Raw genomic sequence first — 19,871 nt, 5'->3', positions numbered from 1 at the left:
CTGGTTTTAAATATAGGGGGAAAAAAAATACATGGGGATCCCCCTATATTTAAGACCAGCACCAGACCCAACCGACTGGGGTGTAATGCCACAGCCCGGAGACCCAATCACCAGGGCTCCAGGTCCCTCCCGAGCACCACAGGCTTACGCTGAAGCCCGGAGCTCTTCCCCATACCCCTGGAGCGGTGGGTATGGGGGCAATGGGTGGGTCAAATAATGTAAAACTATTGTATTTTACAGTGGAACTACAAGTGCCAGCATGCCTGCCATTTTGCACTTGTGGAACTACAAGTGCCAGCAGACATGCAGCACCTGTAACTTCACTGTAAAATAAATAGTTAAATAAAGACAAAACAGACACACCGGGATTAGTATAACTGACAGCTCCCACGTGATAGTTCTCACCTGACAGTTCCCACGTGGGAACTGTCAGTAGCCAGAGCCAATCAGCGGCCACTCTACAGTCAGCGCGCCCACTGATTGGCTGTCGGGACATGCAAGCCCCGTGCAGTCCCGTCAGCTGGCATTCAGGAGGGATCTGTATGTGTGGCAACACACATTCAGATCCTGGGTACGTGGTTCGTGATCTAGTTTTTTTGTTTTGTCAAGTTCATGGATTACTGCGGAGACCAGCACCAGAATATAGGTGTTTTTTTTGTTTGCAGGGCCAGTCATTAATGACTTTCTACTGGACAAGGGGACAGAAACATCTGGTATAGGTACGTATGTGTGAATGGGTAGGTGTGTGTAATAAAGTTATACTAACCACGGTGTGTGTTTTGTCTTTATTTATTTATTTTACAGTGAAGTTACAGGTGCCGCATGTTTGCTGGCACTTGTAGTTCCACAAGTGCAAAATGGTAGGCATGCTGGCACTTGTAGTTCCACTGTAAAATACAATAGTTTTACATTATTTGCCCCCCCCATTATCCCCATACCCACTACTCCAGGGGTATGGGGAAGAGCGACGGGCTTCAGCGTAAGCCTGTGGTGCTCAAGAGGGGGGGACCCTTCTTTGGGGGGTCCCCGACTCCTCCGAGATCACCGGCTTGTGCTGACCGACTTGGGGTGCTAATGCTTTGGACCTGGAGCCCTGGTGATTGGGTCTCCTGGCTGTGGCATTACACCTCAGTCGGTTGGGTCTGATGCTGGTCTTAAATATAGGGGGATCCCCAAGTCTTTTTTTCCCCCTATATTTAAAACCAGGACTGGTCCCTGCAGCCTGGTGTTGGTTTCTAAAATACGGTGGAACCCACATTTTGTTCCCCATATTTTTAGAAACCAGGACTGGCTGGCAAGCCTGGGGCTGGTTTGGCTTTTGGGGGGGGGGGGGCCCTATGTCATTTCTTTTAATTATTTTTAACACTTTTTTTTTACAGGTACAACACAATGGGAATTTCGGGAAATATTCCAGGGAACCCCCTAAAGATGTGTAGACATGGGGGAATCACTATGGGTACCCCCATTTTTATCTCCTGAAGGAAGTCGGGGTTTCTAATAGCCGCAGGCAGGTGCATTTTTGCAGAATTTTTCAAAAATGCGTTTAGGGACTTAAAAATATGCTAGTACCCATTTTCATGTACCCCAAATTTGATGGGACCACTTTTAAAAATTTTTGCCTACTGTCAAATCAAATACGGGGATATAGCAGGCACGCGCGCGAAAAGTTTTCACCTCCAAACTGGCAATGTTGGCGAAAACGGGATTTCGCCGGCAGAGGCGAAAACGCAGTTTCAAATTAAATACGGGCATTAAAGGGAAAAGAAAGCCAGTATATTGTCACATTAAAATAGCTAATACTGTGGGGTCTATTCATAGAGACAAGGGCTTATCACTGCTTTCGTCCATTCATAGACAGGGATACCGTAGGGAAAGTTATTATTTCTCCAGCCGCACCTCGGCTTCGTGCATGCATCACATCACCACACTTTTAAAAAAGAATGGCTGTTTCAGATTCGCTGTTTGTGGACGGCGTTAACTGTTTGTTTATATGTTAAGGGCAGGGAAGTTGAATACTTCCCTGTCTATCAGGCAGTTCTGTTCTAGCTCCACCCCCTTTATCTCCAAGCAGCCGCTTCCTTGGAATGCGTCTCTATGTAATCAGCGCTATCTCTAGCACCGCATGCGCAATAAATAAAAGGACCGTAAAGATGGCACCATAAAGATGGCACGTGCGCAGAAAGAAATAGAAAGCACAGAGAACGGGAAATGAACCGAAAGGAAGGAGAAATCAGGATCGCCGGCAGCCAGGATACCGGATTGCATCTCAGAGTAGGTAGGTGTACATGAATTCCTACTTAGGACACTAAAATATTGCATTTCAAACATGCCAAGTGTAATGGTAAGTTAGATATCGGTAACGCAAATGTACATGAAGAGACCCCTGTGTATTCAGGAGATGAATACAATGGGGTCTCTGCCCCTGGACCCCCAACAATCTGCTTTTGTTTTTTTCAGATGACCTAGACTTGTCATTTGTGTTCACACTCACAGCTACAGGTTTCAGCTGATGCGATACATTTCAATTGCACACATTGCATCAGTGTGGAGATTTGTAGCGCTATATGTACTGTACTGGTTTACCCAGTACTTTCTTATTGTTTTGCCCTCTGTAGGGTGCTGCGGGACACTTGTGGTGCCCTATAAATAAAATTATTATACATAAAATAAATGGAATGTTTCTACTTTACTGAGTCCACCATGCGGAATCGGTATGTAATGCCGGCTGTCGGGATGCCGCCTGTCACAATACCAACAGCGGCAACCCTATGGTTGGTATCCCGACAGGGGTCAGGTACCCTGTCCCTTCTCCCCCTCCCTTCTTGTAGCCTAACCCTCCCCACCCCCTAACCCCCCCCATTAGTGCCTAACCTCCCCCAGTGGTGCCTAGCCCTAACCTCCCCCCCCCCATCCTAACGCTAATCCCACTGTGCTGCCTAAACCTAAGCCACCCGCGGCGAACACTAAGGGCGCCCTGGACTTACTTTGTTCGGGCTGTCGTCCTTCTGGATTCCGGCGTCAGGATTAAGATAGTTGGCGGTATTTCGACGACTATTTAAGTCCCATGTCAGGGATTGAGACCGGCGGCATAGCGGCCACCGGTCTCATAACTACATCCCCCTGAATGTGATATATCTTCTTCCCACTACCTAACAGGGGACCATCTTAGAAACTAGGGTGCTACAAATAGCAACATACCCCAATATAAGATTGTCCCTCCAGTCATAACCCTGAATATGTGCTTCCATATTTTGGCTTTGGGGCATAATACAGAAAATAGAGATGCTCGGCTTTCAATAGATTAAAGACAATAAGCACAAATTTATTTGAATTCTTAGAAAACTTTTTTGTAAAATGTGTCACATGCATTACCCACAGTAACAGTTATAATAGAGTGAATATGATGGAAATTCGGGATAACTATTGCAGTGCAGGTTTAGTATTCGATAGTCCCCAGGGGAATGGGTATGAAATTTCGGCTGTCGGGATGCCTCCTGTCACAATACAGACAGCGGTATCCCGATGGTTGGTATCCCAGCACGGGTCGAGTAAGTATACTTACCCTCCTCCCCCTAACCCTCCCTTCTTGTAGCCTAACCCTCCCCATCCCGCACCCTCTGCGTTAGTTCCTAAACCTAAATCTCCCCCCTTCATGCCTAACCCTCCCCCCTTATAGCCTAAACCTAAACCCCCCAGTGGTGCCTGACCCTAACCCTCCCCCTAGGGGTGCCTAATCCTAACCTCCCCCCCCAAAAAACTAACCCCGCTAACTAACTTAAACCTAACCCTCCCTCCCGTGCCTAACACTACGGGCGCCCTGGCTTACCTTCGTTCAGGCACGCATCCTCCTGGATTCCGGCGTCGGGATTAAGATAGGCGTTGACGCCTATCTTAACTCCATTATTGGGATTCCAGCGTCAGGATAGAGAGGCTGCCGGTCTCTTAACTACCTCCCTCCCCGGGAATACAGAGAGAATTCCACCCACTAAGGGCCGTATTCAATTGCAGGCGATAAGCCGTTCTCGGACGTCATTTCGCCTGTCGGAAACTTTCCGCCGTATTCAATTGCAAAGAGTTTTCGCCGGTGCGAAAAGTCTGCGCTTGGTAACCAGCGGAAAAGAGTCGCCTCTGAATGGAGGCGGAAAAAAGGCAGAATTGGGGGTTTGGGGTTCAAAGTTGCGGGAACACCCCTGCAGCCTTGGGACAGTCCCCCAAATGTAATCTGCATAAAATAAAGTTTAAAAAAAATACTATTGATCCCCTCAAAAAAGTACTTTAGTTTCGGGGATGAAAAAGTTCAAGGTTGCGGGACAAACTTAAAAACTAGCGAAATATACTCCAGGGGGTCCCCCATGTATGCCCCAGGTGTTTTTTTATTTTATTGCAGGTGTTTGCTGAAGGTGCGTTTTTTAAAACCCCTCTTTAACCATGCTTGCACCCAATTTCATGTACACCAAATTTGCTGAGACTACTTTTTTTTGCATAAAAAACCCTGCTAAATGCTATTCTTCACCACTTGTGTAAAGACGCTAAATAGCAGCAATTGAGAGCATTTAAGCACCCCAAATACCTTCAGCAGGGCTATCCATAGCGATTCCCAATGTCAGTGCATCTTTTGGGGGTGTCAGGATGATTTCCCCAAATCTGACAGCACTTTTCGCCTGTTTGAGATACAGCGAGACGCGTTTTCGCGTCCTTTGGAATTGAATAGGGGGAAAAGCGGCCACGTGCACGGAAAGTGTTTTCGCCAAAAACACGCGATGTAGGCGAAAAGTCCTATATGTATTTACTAACTCTGTCATGTTGTGATGAGAGTAAAGCCAGCTGACACTACCTACATAGGAACACCTAAACACACCACTATTCACTATACTATCACAATGGCAGAGGCAGCAGCTGACGCTGAGAGAGACTGGGGCACTGTGGGCAGCAATGACGTCACCACTCTGTACTCGCTCCGCCCCCTGTAGGTCAGCAGCAGCCACGCAATCAGGTAAACGCTCTAGCTTCCGGGCTGAGACTGAGACCCGCCTAGTGATCACGTGATGCCGCCCCGGAGATTAACCCTTTCTTATCTTACCGGTCCCGGATGCAATACAGCTCATACTCGGCCGGCATAGTCTGTTGTGCAGCGGGTGGCAGCGCTGGTCTGGTCAGTATTTCCTGCGTGTGCTCAAGCCTGGATGTCGGTAATAGTAACCCTATATACTGATCATTCAGTCCCCTTCACACATTTACTCACTTTAGCCTCCACCTATGCACTGTAACTGGAATGTGCTCTCTGTCCAGTAACTGCCTGCAGGATGGATGGTGCCACTTACAGGCTCTCAGGCTGCTGTGGTGGAACTACAAGTCCAAGCAAGACCACATTGTGGGATTTTGGAGTTCCCCAAACCTATGTTTATAAGTATACACATATTATTACTCTTGAACACGTTGTCTATGCCATAGACTGGGTAAATCATGTCATTCTCTAGTGTTGACATCAAGCAAATATTTCCATATATCTATTATGTACGTTCAGCTATTCTGCTACATTTTGATTTTACCTTCCTGATTTTAAATGATAGATCCAATATGATATGATGTTTCCTTTTACCCCATCTAGACTGTAAGTGGCCACTAACCAGTAAGTTTATATTTACAAATAATGAAACTTTTTCATAGCTACATAATCGTTATATTTTAACAAATAATATAATTTGCTATTTGTGTTATTTATGCCATTTTTATATATAGTTTATTATTTAATCTTGGTACCCTGCGGTGTGATAATTCAGTGTATACTACATGGTAGGGATGATCATTGATAGTTGGCAATCATTGATGGTTAACTATCAATGGTTTTGCCATAGATGGCAGAGAGCCAATGGTTTTCCGCCATTGATGGACAAGTGGGAGCCGATGGCTATTATTTTTTTCTCTTGACGGGATGGAGCTTAGCTCCAGCCACTCGGGCACCTGCTAAGCCCGCCCCCAGTTTTTGATTGGCCCGAGGCCTGACGTGTCCCGGGAGCGATGGCCATCGAGGGGTGCATACCATCGATGGTTCACCATAGATGGTTTTTGTGCCATTGATGGTAATCACTGATGGTAACCATCAATGGCCATCCCTACTACATGGCCAAATGTCTGTGGACAGGACACCCCTTCTAAAACATACAGCCATGCAATCTCCATAGTCAAACCTTAGGAGTTGAACAGGTTGTATTGAGGAGTTCAGTGATGGTTAACATGCGCTGTAATTTTCTGCCACCTTGCCTGCAAGTCAGTTTGTCAAATGTCTGCCAATGCTTGAGCTGACCCGGTCAGCTGTAAGTGCTGTTATTGTGAAGTGGAAATGACCTTGAAAAAGACCACAAGGTGGTCAAAACAGGTTGGCAGAGGAGTGGTGAGACGCATACCCTACCAAGGACCAGGACAGGTGCCACAATTGCAGACTCTGCATTGCCCAGGCTAACATCACCTTTAAACTCTGCTGTTATTGAGGTTTATGTCCAATCTATATATTTATCTATGAACTTTATATTTATGGTTTATGGGGTTAGCCCCCTTAGAATTACTCTTAATAAAAGGTTTTACACTATCCTATTCCTTCTCCATTTATTTGCATGTTGGGAGGAGTACTCCCTAAGGAGAAGACATTTTGAGCGGATTGTTTTGAAACTAAAAACCACATGAGCTATATAGAGAAAGACCCAATATATGATGGATTAAAGCAAGAACAGTACCAAGAAGCACACATGAGAAACTGCACATCAAATGTACGCATAGTAATTACATCATAAGGAGCACCTATATGAATGAGAGTCTCAATGGTGAAATCTTCTGAGTGAAATTTGTGCTGGTAGCATACAGAACTCGTTTTTTTTTTTTTTGTATTGTATCATTTGAAATGACTAGGAGCTACTACTGCTCAGCTGGGAAGCACTAGGCCACACAAGCTCACAGAATGAGACTGCCACGCTGAAGCTTTCTCTGGAGTGACAAATCACACTTCACAATCTGGCAGTCTGATGGACTAATCTACGTTTGGCGGATGTCAGGAGAATGCTACCGGAATCCATACTGCCAACTTTAATGTTTGGGGGAGGAGGAATAATAGTCTGGGGTTGTTTTTCATAGTTTAGTGTGGGCCCCTTACTTCCAGTGATGGGAAATCTTAATGCTACAGCATGCAATGACATTGTACTGAATTGTATGCTTCCGATATTGTGGCATCAGCTTGTCGAATGTCCTGTCCTTTTTCCAAATATCAGTGTCTGACCTCACTAATGCCGTTGTGGCTGAATGGATATGAATCCAGTGGAAAACCTTCCCAGAAGAGTGGAGGCTGTTATAGCAGTCAAGAGGGAGCAACGCCATCTTAAAGGCCATTGGGATGTTCACCAAGCACATATTGGTGTGATGTTCGGGTATCCTCATACTGTTGGCCACATAGGGCTTGATTCAAGTGAAGGCGAATTAAATAGCATCTGGAGGGAGCTACCGGAGCTGTTCAACTCAGCCTGCTGTTAAGGAGAAAAGTACAGGCACGATGCTGTTTTCTGCTCTTAGTGCGGCAGAAACAGCATCGCGCCGGGCAGTTTCGTTGGAGAATGCCCATTCTCACTACTAAACACCCTGTTTAAGGCGTGAGGGACGGGAGATTGGGCAGTCTCCAACCTAACAGCGAGCTGAATTGAATAGCTCCGGGAGCTCCCTCCCGGCGCTATTTAATTCACGTTCAATTGAATCGAGCCCATAGTGTGTGTGAGTGTGTGTGTGTTTTTTTTTCCCTCTATTAAATTGTTATTTTTCAAAATGAAAGTGGCATACAGAAAAAACAAAGGGGAAGGGAAAATAGATACATACAGAACATTAAACAGGTGGATTTAGCAAATCCTAAAAGTGAGTGATGGCATAGTAAGAACTCTCACCATAAAGGGAAGGCTCTAACCCTCTGGACACATGAAAAGGACGTACGTTCCCAAAGCAAGAGAGAGCGAGAGACCAGGAAACCTAAATGCCACATACATGGAGAACATTAAGTATTTTGAGTGGCATCTCTTCCCTCAGTATTATGCTCATGCCAACTGCACCCTTTATTTGATGAGGAAAATGGTGAGATGAAATATGGGAAGCCCAATGTCTCCAGCACAAAGCTTTGTTGATTTTTTTCTTTGACCGCAGCTTCCATAGAAGAGCTATAGCAGCACATGAGAATGTGTCCGAAAACACGAGGAATGACAGCTGGGTAATGCTGTAGTGAGGACATCGCAGGGGTTAACGTACAATGGATGCCCAGGATGTGACATCTAAGATCTCAGTGTCCTTGAATAATGGGGTAGTCCCAAAAAATATTAATTATATTGGCAAAGTGACCACGTTTACACCTGCAGTACATGGTTTTAGAAATCAAGATTTTCAGATATTTCTCTGGGGATTAATTAAAGCATATTCTAATCAAGGAACCAGTTTTAAAACCATTTAAAAAGATTTGTCTCCAATCACTCTCCTCCATACACAGGTGGAGGTCAGCTTTCCATTTGAGTTGAATGGGGAATTTCAGAGAGTGCGAGGAATTTAATACCCCCTCTGTGGATAGAAGAAGTTAACTTAGCCAGGATAAAAGGGGTATAGACCGAGGACTGAAGCAAATGTGAGGTTGGGAGGTAATCCAGTGACGTAATTAGAGATATTCATAACGTGTTAGGGGAATCTGGTAATGATCTTGAAGGTGTGAATTGTTTATGTATTTCACTAGTGCTATTGTTCCACAGACATACACACCGATATGACATTAAAGCCACCTGCCTAATATTGTGTAGGTCCCCCTCACGCCACAAAACAGCTCTGACCCATCAAGGCACCTCTGAAGGTGTCCTGTGGTATCTGGCACCAAGGCGCTAGCAGCAGATCCTTTAACTTCTTTAAATTGTGAGGTGGGGCCTCCATGGCTCAGACTTGTTTTTTCAGCACATCCCACAGATGATCGAATGGGTTGAAGTCTGGGTAATTTGGAGGCCAAGTCATCACTATGATTGGTTTGTCCTGTTCCTCAAACCATTCCTCAATCAGTTTTGCAGTTTAGCAAAAAAAGGCCACTGCCATCAGGGAATACCATTGCCATGAAGGGGTGTAAACAATGGTTAGGTATGTGGTACGTGTCAAAGTAACACCCACATGAATGCCAGGACCCAAGGTCTCCCAGCAGAACAGAGAATCACATTGCCTCCGCTGGCTTGCCTTCTTCCCATAGTGCATCCTGGTGCCATCTCTTCCCCAGGTATACGATGTACACTCACCCGGCCGTCCACATGAAGTAAATGAAAACGTGATTAATCAACCCAGGCCACCTTTTTTTCATTGCTCCATGGTCCAGTTCTGATGCTCACATGCCCATTGTAAGTGCTTTTGGAGCTGGACAGGAGTCAGTATGGACACTCTGACCGGCATGCAAGCTGCACAGCCCCATACACAACAAGCTGCCATGCAGTGTGTGTTCTGACACCTTTCTGTCATAGTTGGCATTAACTTTTTCAGCAGTTTGTGCTACAGTAGCTCTTCTGAGGTATAAGACCAGACGGGCTAGCTTACACTCCCCACACACACACACACCAATGAGCATTGGGCACTCATGACCCTGTTGCCGGTTTCCTGGTTGTCCTTCCTTGGACCATTTTTGGTAGGTACTAACCACTGCATACTGGGAACACCCCACAAGCTGTTTTGGAGATGCTCTGACCCAGTCATTTAGCCATCACAGAGTCACTTATATCCTTACACTTGCCCTTTTTCCCTGCTTCCAACACATCTACTTCAAGAACTGACTGTTCACTTGCTACCTAATATTATCCCAGGCCTTGACGGGTGCCATTGTAACAAGATGATAAATGTTATTCACACCTGCCAGTGGTTTTAATGTAATGTCTGATGTGAGTATGTATGTGTGTAATAAATATATATATAATGGTTACCCTCTCCACCTTCAGCACCTGATTCATCAAGGAAAGCAGTTGCTAATACGCGTGCAATCTGCTGATTGTGGTATTTTGCGCATATGTATGCATTGCAGTGCGCGAACCGGCCACTGCGATCGCGACGTTTAGCGTGCATGGTTGTTAGCAGTTTCTGAGTAAGGACAAGGCTTGTGCAAGTGTGTGTGAGGTTGCGCGTCCTTATGTTGTGCTGAGTTTGCATTGCGATCGCAATCAATTAGCTTGCTATCACAGTTGAACTGCGTGTGTACGCAGTTATGCGATCCGTAGTGAATCAGGCCCTCTGTCCCTTCCCACTCTTTATCCATCCCTCAGTCTGATGCAGATGGCCAGGTAGATGTTTGCTGGAGGTTGTGGTATTGAGCCCTGGTTATCTTTATGTTGCTGGATAGATCTTTAAAATTTCATTAATTAGTAACCTTTAGCATATAGTCAGGTTATTGATTTCACTGCTTAATAGAGTTAATTGACAAATTACTGATTGGGTCATTGTTATCGTTGTTTGTAAAATGAAAGAGGTTCTAATTCTTCAAAATAAAGGTTACTAGTAGTAATTACCTGCAATATGAATTATGCTAGTACTAACTATGCAAAATAAAATAGGCTATTAGTGACTGAAGGGTACTAGTAGCTCTGACATCAAATGATGACAAGCAAGAGAAAAATGCATTATATGGGATGTTCTGATCACTGCTGGTTATAATGTGGTGTAATACTGTCAGCACTGTTGGGCACTGCTAGGGTCGAATGTGTTAATAATTATTGAGTATGATACTCTGGCCACTCTGGATTTACTTGTGTCGCTGGTATGTATTTGTTGCTGCTATGTAAATTAGGAGTGGGCAAAAAGCAGCCCTTCAGTTGCTGATGAACTACATATCCCAGCACATCCTGCAGCAGTTTTAACATGGCAAAATAGCAAAGCCATGGCAGGGCATGCTGGGATGTGTAGTTCTACAAAAGCTGGGGGGCTGCTTATTGCCCACTCCTAGTGTAAATCATAGCTGGGTGTAATACTCTGAAAACTTGTGGGTGGGTCATTCAATGGTAACTCACGTTACAAAGTGACATTGCAAGCATATGCATGGCTATCAACAGCAAAATGAATTTATGTGAAATGTAATTTTATTTACTGAGAAATTGATAAGACAGGTAATTTTTTAAAAACTATACAAACTATAATTGTTTCCTATTTCACTTTGTAACGTGAGTTACCATGGAATGATTCTTGTGTAATTTTTTAGTAAGTGTAGTAGCCACACCTGTTTTTTATCTGTATAACTCTTAGCACAGCTGGATTAATTACTTCTGTTACATAGAAAGTTTTAATCTTTGCTGGGCACTGCTGGATGCAGGGCTGGTGCAATGCGGTAAGCAGGGGCGTATCTATAATGAGTGCAGGGTGTATGGTGCACGTGGTCCCCCGGGTCTAGGGGGGGCTGCACCGCACACCCTGCACCCATATCTAAAACTTTTGTGCATGTGCAGTGAGGAAATTGCCGGGAAAATTGCGGCCACGCCATTTACCCGGTGATTTGCACATGCGCAGTAGACTCTGGGCACACTGCAGTGCCCAGAGTCTACTGATGTTGCGGTGGCTGTCCAGCCGCGTCAAGTCAGCTGCTGGCTGCCTGGGAGAGATGAAGGGCCCCCTCCTCTCTTAAGACTCCCCTGGCAGTAAGCATTGCGGGGGAGCACCAGGCTGTAGAGGCGCCTTCCCGCTCCACTGTGCCTGCGTTTCTTTCTTGTAGCTTTCTCCTCTGAGACTCTGCATCTCCTCTCTGCCTCTGATCACACATCTCCTCCCCTTCCCCTCTGCAATTTTAAAATACTGTCATACTCGGGACTCGAACCCATCACCTCACACATTACGCTATTTGCTCCTGCAAAGGAAGCCTGTGAATTCTAACTATATGAAGTTACTTGTAATTGTTGGTATAAACCGATGCAGCTGAGCATTTCTGTGTAGTGTCAGGCTGCATGGGAATGGATGTGTGGCTGTACACTAGTGTTCACTCTAGCTCCGGCGGCAGGCAGGGCACCGAAGCTATAGAGGGCACTTCCATGCGCGAGTCCAAAAAGGTGGCGTGGCCATTGAAAAGGGGGCGTGTCTATAAGATACGTCCCCTTTTCGTCACTCTTGGGGGCGTGCCCGGCACTTACGGACACACTGGTCAGCCCCCAAGCGCTGCCGACAGGGAGAATAGATGCCGGGCGCATGCATCTATTCTCCGGTGGTGGCCGGGTCACCGCACATTTCCCCACCCGCGGGACACTGCGACCCGCGGGTGAAGACGGCACCCGCAGGCTGTGAGGGCAGGGTGCTTTTTGCCCTCCTTATGGAGGGCAGGGTGCTTTTTTGCCCTCCTTCTGGAGGGCAGGGCACCGTGCCCCGCTAAAACAGCCTAGCGGGAACGCGTATGTAGACTACATACATCTGCCTAGTTGGAAAGATTTGAAACTAACAATTACAAGTAGCTTCATATAGTTAGAATTCACAGATTTCTAATGCAGTAGCAAATAGCTCCATGTGTAAGATGCTTGATTGCAAAGTAAGAGGTGATGGGTTTGAATCTTGTGTATGACAGAGGATTCATGTCCAAATCTATTTTCTTGGAGTGTTCTGAATGTCAGTATTCATGTTCCAAAAATTGAGATACATATATAATATTTCCTGCTAGGCAGTTTTATCGGTGTGGCGCGACCTGCCCGATGCTAAAATGCACCCTGCCCTAATGACGGCAACCCACTGAAACAGCCTGCTGGGTGCTGTCCCCACCTGCGGGCTGCAGTGTTCCGTGGGTGTTAAAAGTTGCAGTGAAGCAATCACTAAAGTGTGAATAGATGCATCTGTTCACGCTGCAGGGATAGCTTTGCGGCTGCCCAGCATCTCCGTGAGTTCTGGGCACGGGTGTAGTAGGTATTACCACTGGCCGCATGGTACCGCAAATCCCAACAGCGGCAGCCCAGCAAGGGTGAAGATCCCGATCGTCCCTAAGGTAAGTGTCGCTAACCTAATTCCACTCCCTATCCCTCCCTTAGGAGTGCCTAAAACTAACCCCCCCCCCTTCCTCGCCACCTAAACCTAAGTCCCCCCGGGGGTGCCTAAACCTGACCCCCCCCCTTCCCCTAGCCTAAACCAAAACCTTCCCGGGAGAGTGCCTAACCCTAAGTCCCCCCAGGAGCCCTAAATCTAACCCTCCACCCCCCACAGCTGTCGGCGCCCGGCTTACCTTCGTTCAGTATGCCGGGCGTCGGTCTTCCGGTCTTCTGGCGTATGGTTAATGACAGGCATCGAGTTTTCGACGCCTGTCATTAGTACCTTGCTGGGATTTGAGAGTCTGTAAACCGGCGGTCGACATTTAGACCGTCGTCTTCCAGACTACATCCCCTCGGCACGTCCTTTACAGTGACGAAAATGGGGCGTATTTTAAAGACTCACTGCTTTCCAATTGACTACGCCCCCTTTTTGGACACGCTCGCTGAACACCCTATCATCAGCCATGGCTGGATAGAATGTGTTAATTAGTGTTGGGTACGGGATGCCGGCGCTCAGGATCCCGCTGGTGAGACGCAGAGCCCTCTGGTTGCGTGCCTGGCATGCGGACGCAGAATACAAGCGTGCGGTGGAGGATTTACCATTCAATGGCGACATGCTGTTTGGCCCGGAATTAGACAAATGGATATCCCAGGCCACGGGGGGTAAGTCTTCCTTCCTCCCATCAACTGCACCGGCTCCCAGACGATCTTACACTGGACCTTCCTTTCATTCCTTTCGTGCGCCACATTCCTTTCGTGGTAGAGCCAGAGGTGCTCCCTCCCAAGCAAGAGGCGGCAGAGGTAGAGGTCGCCCACACTCAGTTGCACGTAGACAGGAGCCTAAGTCAGCTGAAAAACAGGTGGCATGACGGTCTTCCATCCCACCTAGGACCACCTACAGTGGGAGGCCGCCTGCAAAGATTTCAACAAGTTTGAAACTAGACATCTCCAGAGCCGTGGATCCGCAGACTAATTTCCCTGGGGTACCAAATAGAGTTCGAGGTCCCCCCTCCACCTCGGTTCTTCACTACAAGTCTGCCAATACCTGCAGACAAGGCCAGGGTTCTACAGGAATATCCAGCCTCTAGTAGTATCATCTGTGCTAGTCCCAGTTCCAGAACATCAACGAGGTATGGGGTTTTACTCAAACCTGTTTGTAGTACCCAAACCGGATGGATCGGTCAGGCCCATCTTGAACCTCAAGTCATTGAACATGTATCTGAAGATGTATCGGTTCATAATGGAGTCTCTGCAGTCCGTTATTGCGAGCTTGGAACCGGGAGAGTTCCTATTATCCATGGATATCAAGGATGCTTATCTCCACGTTCCCATTTGGGAAACACACCAAGCCTTTCTGCGTTTCGCCATATTGAAGGATCATTATCAGTTTCGGGCATTGCCGTTCGGGTTATCCTCGGCTCCCCGCATCTTCACCAAACTCATGTCAGTCATGATTGCTCTCCTTCGGTCATCGGGAGTGAATATAATCCCTTATTTGGACGACCTGTTACTCAAGGCGCAGTCGGTATTTCTTCTTACAAGTCATGCCTTACTGACGTATCAGACTCTAATCCAACACGGTTGGATAATAAACTTCAAGAAATCAAATCTCAATCCGTCCCAGAAGGTCCTGTTTCTGGGCATGATCTTAGATACGGCATCACAGAGGATCTTCCTTCCAGTAGACAAGGCCCGGGATATCCGGTTGTTAGTTCAGCTGGTCCTCAGACCAAAGAGGGTGTCCCTCCTTTTGTCTGCGTCTCCTGGGGAAGATGGTAGCGGCCTTCGAGGCAATACAGTTCGGGCGGTTCCACTCCAGGGTGTTTCAGCTGGACCTACTAACACAGGGGTCAGGGTCTCATTTGCTCCTACATCGCCAGATCCGTCTGAGCCCAGCTACCAGAGTGGCCCTTCTCTGGTGGACACAATCCAACAATCTTCTTGCGGGCCGGAGATTCGGAGTGTGGGACTGGATCATCGTAACAACGGATGCCAGCCTTCGAGGATGGGGAGCTGTAGTCCTCGATTATCATTTGCAGGGTCGATGGTCCCCTCTAGAACAAAAGTGGCCCATAAATGTGTTGCAACTCAGAGCGATCTACAATGCTCTGATAGAAGCAACAGAGTTTCTAAGAACTCGTGAGGTAAGAGTTCAGTCCGACAACGCGACGGCCGTCGCGTACATCAACCGCCAAGGAGGGACTCAGAGTCGCATGGCCATGCGAGAAGTAACTCAGATTCTCAGGTGGGCCGAGAGCCAGTCAGTAATCCTGTCGGCGGTATTCATCCCGGATGTGGACAACTGGGAAGCAGATTACCTAAGCCGACAGGATATCCACCCCGGGGAATGGAAGCTTCATCCAGACGTGTTCAACGCGCTGATACGTCGATGGGGATGTCCTCGGGTGGACCTCATGGCATCACGGTTGAATCGTCAGCTCCCAGTATACGTGTCAAGAACTCAAGATCCGCAGGCAGTGGCAGTAGACGCTCTGACAGTTCCATGGAACTACGACTTGCTTTACCTCTTTCCTCCGATTCCACTTCTTCCTCGACTGCTAAAAAGGATAAAACACGAGTCAACCTCTGTCCATTCTCGTGGCTCCGAACTGGCCTCGGAGGAGTTGGTTCGCGGACCTTCGGTCCCTATTGTCAGACGATCCGTGGCCCCTTCCTCTGCGCCCAGATCTGCTACAGCAAGGTCCTTTAGTACACCCCAACCTAGCGCAACTGCGTTTAACGGGGTGGCTCTTGAGACCGATATCCTAAGACGCAGAGGAATCCCAGACTCTGCCATTCCCACCATGCTACGTGCCAGGAAACCAGTTTCTGCTGCGCATTATCACTGCATCTGGCATTCTTATATCTCGTGGTGTTCCAGTCGGGATCTTCCATCTAGGACTTTTCGGTTGTCCCAGTTTCTGCTTTTTCTTCAGACGGGTCTGGATTCTGGCCTTCATCTTGCAACTTTAAAGGTGCAGGTTTCTGCCCTTTCCATTTTCTTTCAACGGAAATTGGCCCTCATTCCTGAGGTGCAGACGTTTCTTCATGGGGTCTTGCGTGTGCAGCCTCCTTTTGTACCTCCGATTGCTCCCTGGGACTTGAACTTAGTGCTTTTGTTTCTTCAGTCGTCCATGTTTGAACCTTTGGAAGAGGTTGATATTAAGTACTTGTCTTGGAAGACGGTCCTTCTCTTGGCTCTAGCTTCGGCTCGTAGAGTTTCAGAATTGGGTGCTCTGTCCTATAAGCCATTTTACCTTGTGTTTCATGCTGATAGGGCGGAACTCCGGACGGTAGCCGCCTTCCTTCCCAAGGTAGTGTCGGCTTTTCATATTAATCAGCCTATTGTGGTACCGTCTTTGGTGGAGGACTCTGGTGGTTCTTCTACCTTGGATGTGGTTAGAGCTCTCCACATCTATGTTGACAGGACTGCTTCCCTCCGTAAGTCTGAGTCACTTTTTGTCCTCTATGATGCGGTTCGGAGGGGTTGGCCAGCGTCTAAGCAGACTTTGGCACGTTGGATCCGACTGACTATTCATCAGGCTTATGTTGGTGCCGAACGCCGGCCTCCTTCGTCCATTTCGGCTCATTCCACACGTTCTGTGGGTGCGTCCTGGGCGGCCGGTAGGGGAGCCTCCACGTCACAGTTGTGCCGTGTGGCCACTTGATCTTCTGTGCACACGTTTGTCAAGTTTTACAAATTTGATACGTTTGCGGTTTCGGCATCCGGTTTTGCCCGTCTTGTTCTGCAGGCCCTGCAGAGCGCTCCCACCCGTGGGGAAAACTTTGGGACGTCCCCAGCGTAAGCACCTCCAGTGTCCCCTAGTGGATGAAAGAGAAAATGGGATTTTGGTACCTACCGGTAAATCCTTTTCTCTGATTCCACAGGGGACACTGGACGCCCACCTCAGCGCTCTTAGCCTGCCTGTTTGGTTTGTTCCATATGTTGTATGTTTTGATTATTGTGTGTTCTCTCCCTTTTTACTCCGCTTGTTCTCCATCTCCTCTCGGTCTTCATTTTCTAAACTGAGGGCTGATGGGGCATAGAGGGGGAGGAGCTTCACACTTCTAAATTATTTAAAGTGCCGGCTCCAGTTATCCACGCCTCTATACCCCCCAGCGTAAGCACCTCCAGTGTCCCCTGTGGAATCAGAGAAAAGGATTTACCGGTAGGTACCAAAATCCCATTGTTAGTCACTGTTGAATTTAATGTTTATGCCCCAGCTGTATATGAGTGGTTGGTCACTGCTGGTTTATAATAATCTGGTAAGTGATATGTTGTCAGACCGTAATTCTGTGCGTAGTGTTCAGCAGTGTCCCTACTATTGTGCACTAATGACGAAATTACTAATGAGTGTTTTTGTTAATTGCTGTTGACATTTGCTTCAGCATACAGTAATCAATAACTATTCCTCTGTGTGGAATTATACACACTGCCTTGTATTTTAGCTATTGCAGGATATGGTATGTTGTGCAGTGAATTAATATTTGTGTAAGAAAACAGAGATAGAGATGCCAGCTATTTATGTCCATGCCAACCTGCACATGAGTCATTCAACAGGAAATCTTTGCTGTGCAAAACATTGTCCAGATTTTAAAAATAAAAGGGAACATTTGTTATGATGCCAGATTGTAGATGGATCCATACTTGTCAGTGCTCTGATCATATCTTTGTTATGTTTATTTTCAGTACTGTTTCTTGAAATTTTCGCATTCGGCCATGAAATTTCATGGTTTTTTTTTTGGAATTCTACCACCTAGGACCCAGTGTTGCACTCTGCTGCCATTTTCCCAGGTCACCTCAGTTTCTCTCAGACAAATATTTGGGTGGGTGTATGAGAGCAGGAGGTCCAATTACAAGGTGCAATCAAAAAATCTGCCTATTTTTTTTTTTTCTTTTAATCACTTAAAGTTTGTGACCTTTATTGATTGGAAGGTGCCGTACAATGGAAGCATTTACAAAATATTTTGTTGATGGCTTCTGTGCACAAAAAGGTGACTAATACAGTTGAAACGCGTCGTCAGAGATCTGTTGGGGAAGACCGGGGTACTGAGGGAGGAGCCGAATTACAGAGGATCTCCTATTTCCCGGGAAGGAAGATCCGGGGTCATATGTGTAAATAAGATTCCACATGACCTCTACCATCTGGTACGCCTTCCCACCAGCTATTCCTGGGGTGCTATTTATTGCATTGTGACTGTTTGTACTGTCATTTGTTTTATTTATTAAATGGTGCTACACTATAAGGAGGTGATCCATGTGTTTTATTTGAGGTATATGATTGTGCCATGAACAAAGAGGACCGGTTATAAATAAACCATTTACATGCAGGCGTACAAGAAAGGCCCTTGTGAGTAATTCCAGTAATTATCCCGAGTGGAGATTTCATAGCGTGCTACACAGTAAATGTTTTCTTTCTATAATCATTTTATATTTGGACTCTTACGGCTGTTGTCTTTGTACCTTAACTATTTGAAGTGCTGAACTACTCTTTTCTTTGTAATATATATTTTTAGAGTGAGGGTCACCACCTAAGTGGTATATAGCTGCACCTGTTTTGATAGCGTAGACTTTTCATTGTTTTGTTATTTCAGTAAGCTCAAGCAGTATAAACTGGGTGAAATGCATTTTTCAATGAGACTTGGCCAAATCCACTTTGTCCCCTAAATTGCAGATATATGGAGTGGATGTCCCACTGTGCGTGTTTATATGACACAGAGCATGTGTACAGGAATATCCTTACAAGACACACGTTTGGTAAAGTGCAATTAGCCCTTGCAGGCAGGGTCCTCCTGTACTTGGCTATTAATCCTTAGAACTCCTCTATGTTTTCTAATATCCATATAACGAGAGTTAGGTATACACCTAAATGACGTGTGACCCGGCGATGCAATGTAACAATTCATTGCGTAACCATAATCGCTAGATGAACCTGCATACGGTGGCACAATGTGTCGTTACATGCTGCATGTAACAAGACTGCGTCGGCAGTGGAATCATCCCATTTGATGTGCAGCACAGCAGACGGGACGAGTCAATGAACGATGGCAGTGAACGAACGACGGATAGGGCATACACACGATGTGACGTGTACAATCTATATCGTTCCGATCTGCGTCAGAGCAATATATGGAATCAGTATGTAATACCGGAAGTTGTTTAGCCGCCGGTTCAAAGCCTGACACGAGAATTCCGACAGCAAGAGATCCTGACGCCGACTGGTAAGTACCTTAACCCTCCCCTCCCACCCCCTTCCCTAATCCTCCCCTTCCCTAACTCTCCCTTAGGGGTGCCTAACCCTAAAACTCCAAGGTGGTGCCTAGCGTAACCCTCCCGGGGTGGTGTCTAACCCTAACCTACCCCCGGGGGTGTCTAACCCTAACCCTCCCCCATAGGGGTGTAGCCCTAACCCCGCTACACTCCTTAACCTAACCCTTCCCCCCACGCGGCTAATGCTAAGGATGCCCAGGACTTGCCTCATTCGGGCTGTCATCCTTCGGCGTTCCGGCGTTGGGATTCAGATAGGCGTCAGTATTTTGACGCCTATCTGAAGTACACCGTTGGACTTCTTGCGTCGGGATATAGACCAGCGGCACTTAGTCCGCCGGTCTATAAACTGCATCCCCAATATATAACGACAGATCATATTGTGTGTACCCAGCTTTACAGTTGTGAACAGCAGTGATTTGTGTTATTAGAGGTATCGGAGGTGATCTTGTAGAAATGATTCTGCCCTGACTTAGCTGGAAACCAGAAGTATAATGTACTTTTATTAACCTACTAATTACTAGTTGAAAAGTATATGTGTATTTTATTGGCATAATCCGGATAGTGAGTTGCTCATTAATATT

At 46.7% G+C, this 19,871-nt stretch overlaps 1 protein-coding gene across 1 annotated transcript in view; it reads left to right on the top strand.

Moving 5' to 3' along the window:
- Nucleotides 1–5,010: 5,010 nt before the first annotated feature.
- The window catches only part of WDSUB1 (WD repeat, sterile alpha motif and U-box domain containing 1), a 64,882-nt gene continuing 50,021 nt past the window's right edge, over nucleotides 5,011–19,871 (top strand). The window contains exon 1 of the mRNA XM_088474879.1: nucleotides 5,011–5,152. The gene's annotated coding sequence lies outside the window, so the exon portion shown is untranslated. The remainder of the gene's footprint in view (nucleotides 5,153–19,871) is intronic.

This window comes from Taudactylus pleione, unplaced genomic scaffold (assembly GCF_031769625.1).
Source record: "Taudactylus pleione unplaced genomic scaffold, aTauple2 ptg000156l, whole genome shotgun sequence".
NCBI classification, from domain to species: Eukaryota; Metazoa; Chordata; class Amphibia; order Anura; family Myobatrachidae; genus Taudactylus; species Taudactylus pleione.
This window is presented reverse-complemented; position numbering and strand designations above follow the sequence as displayed.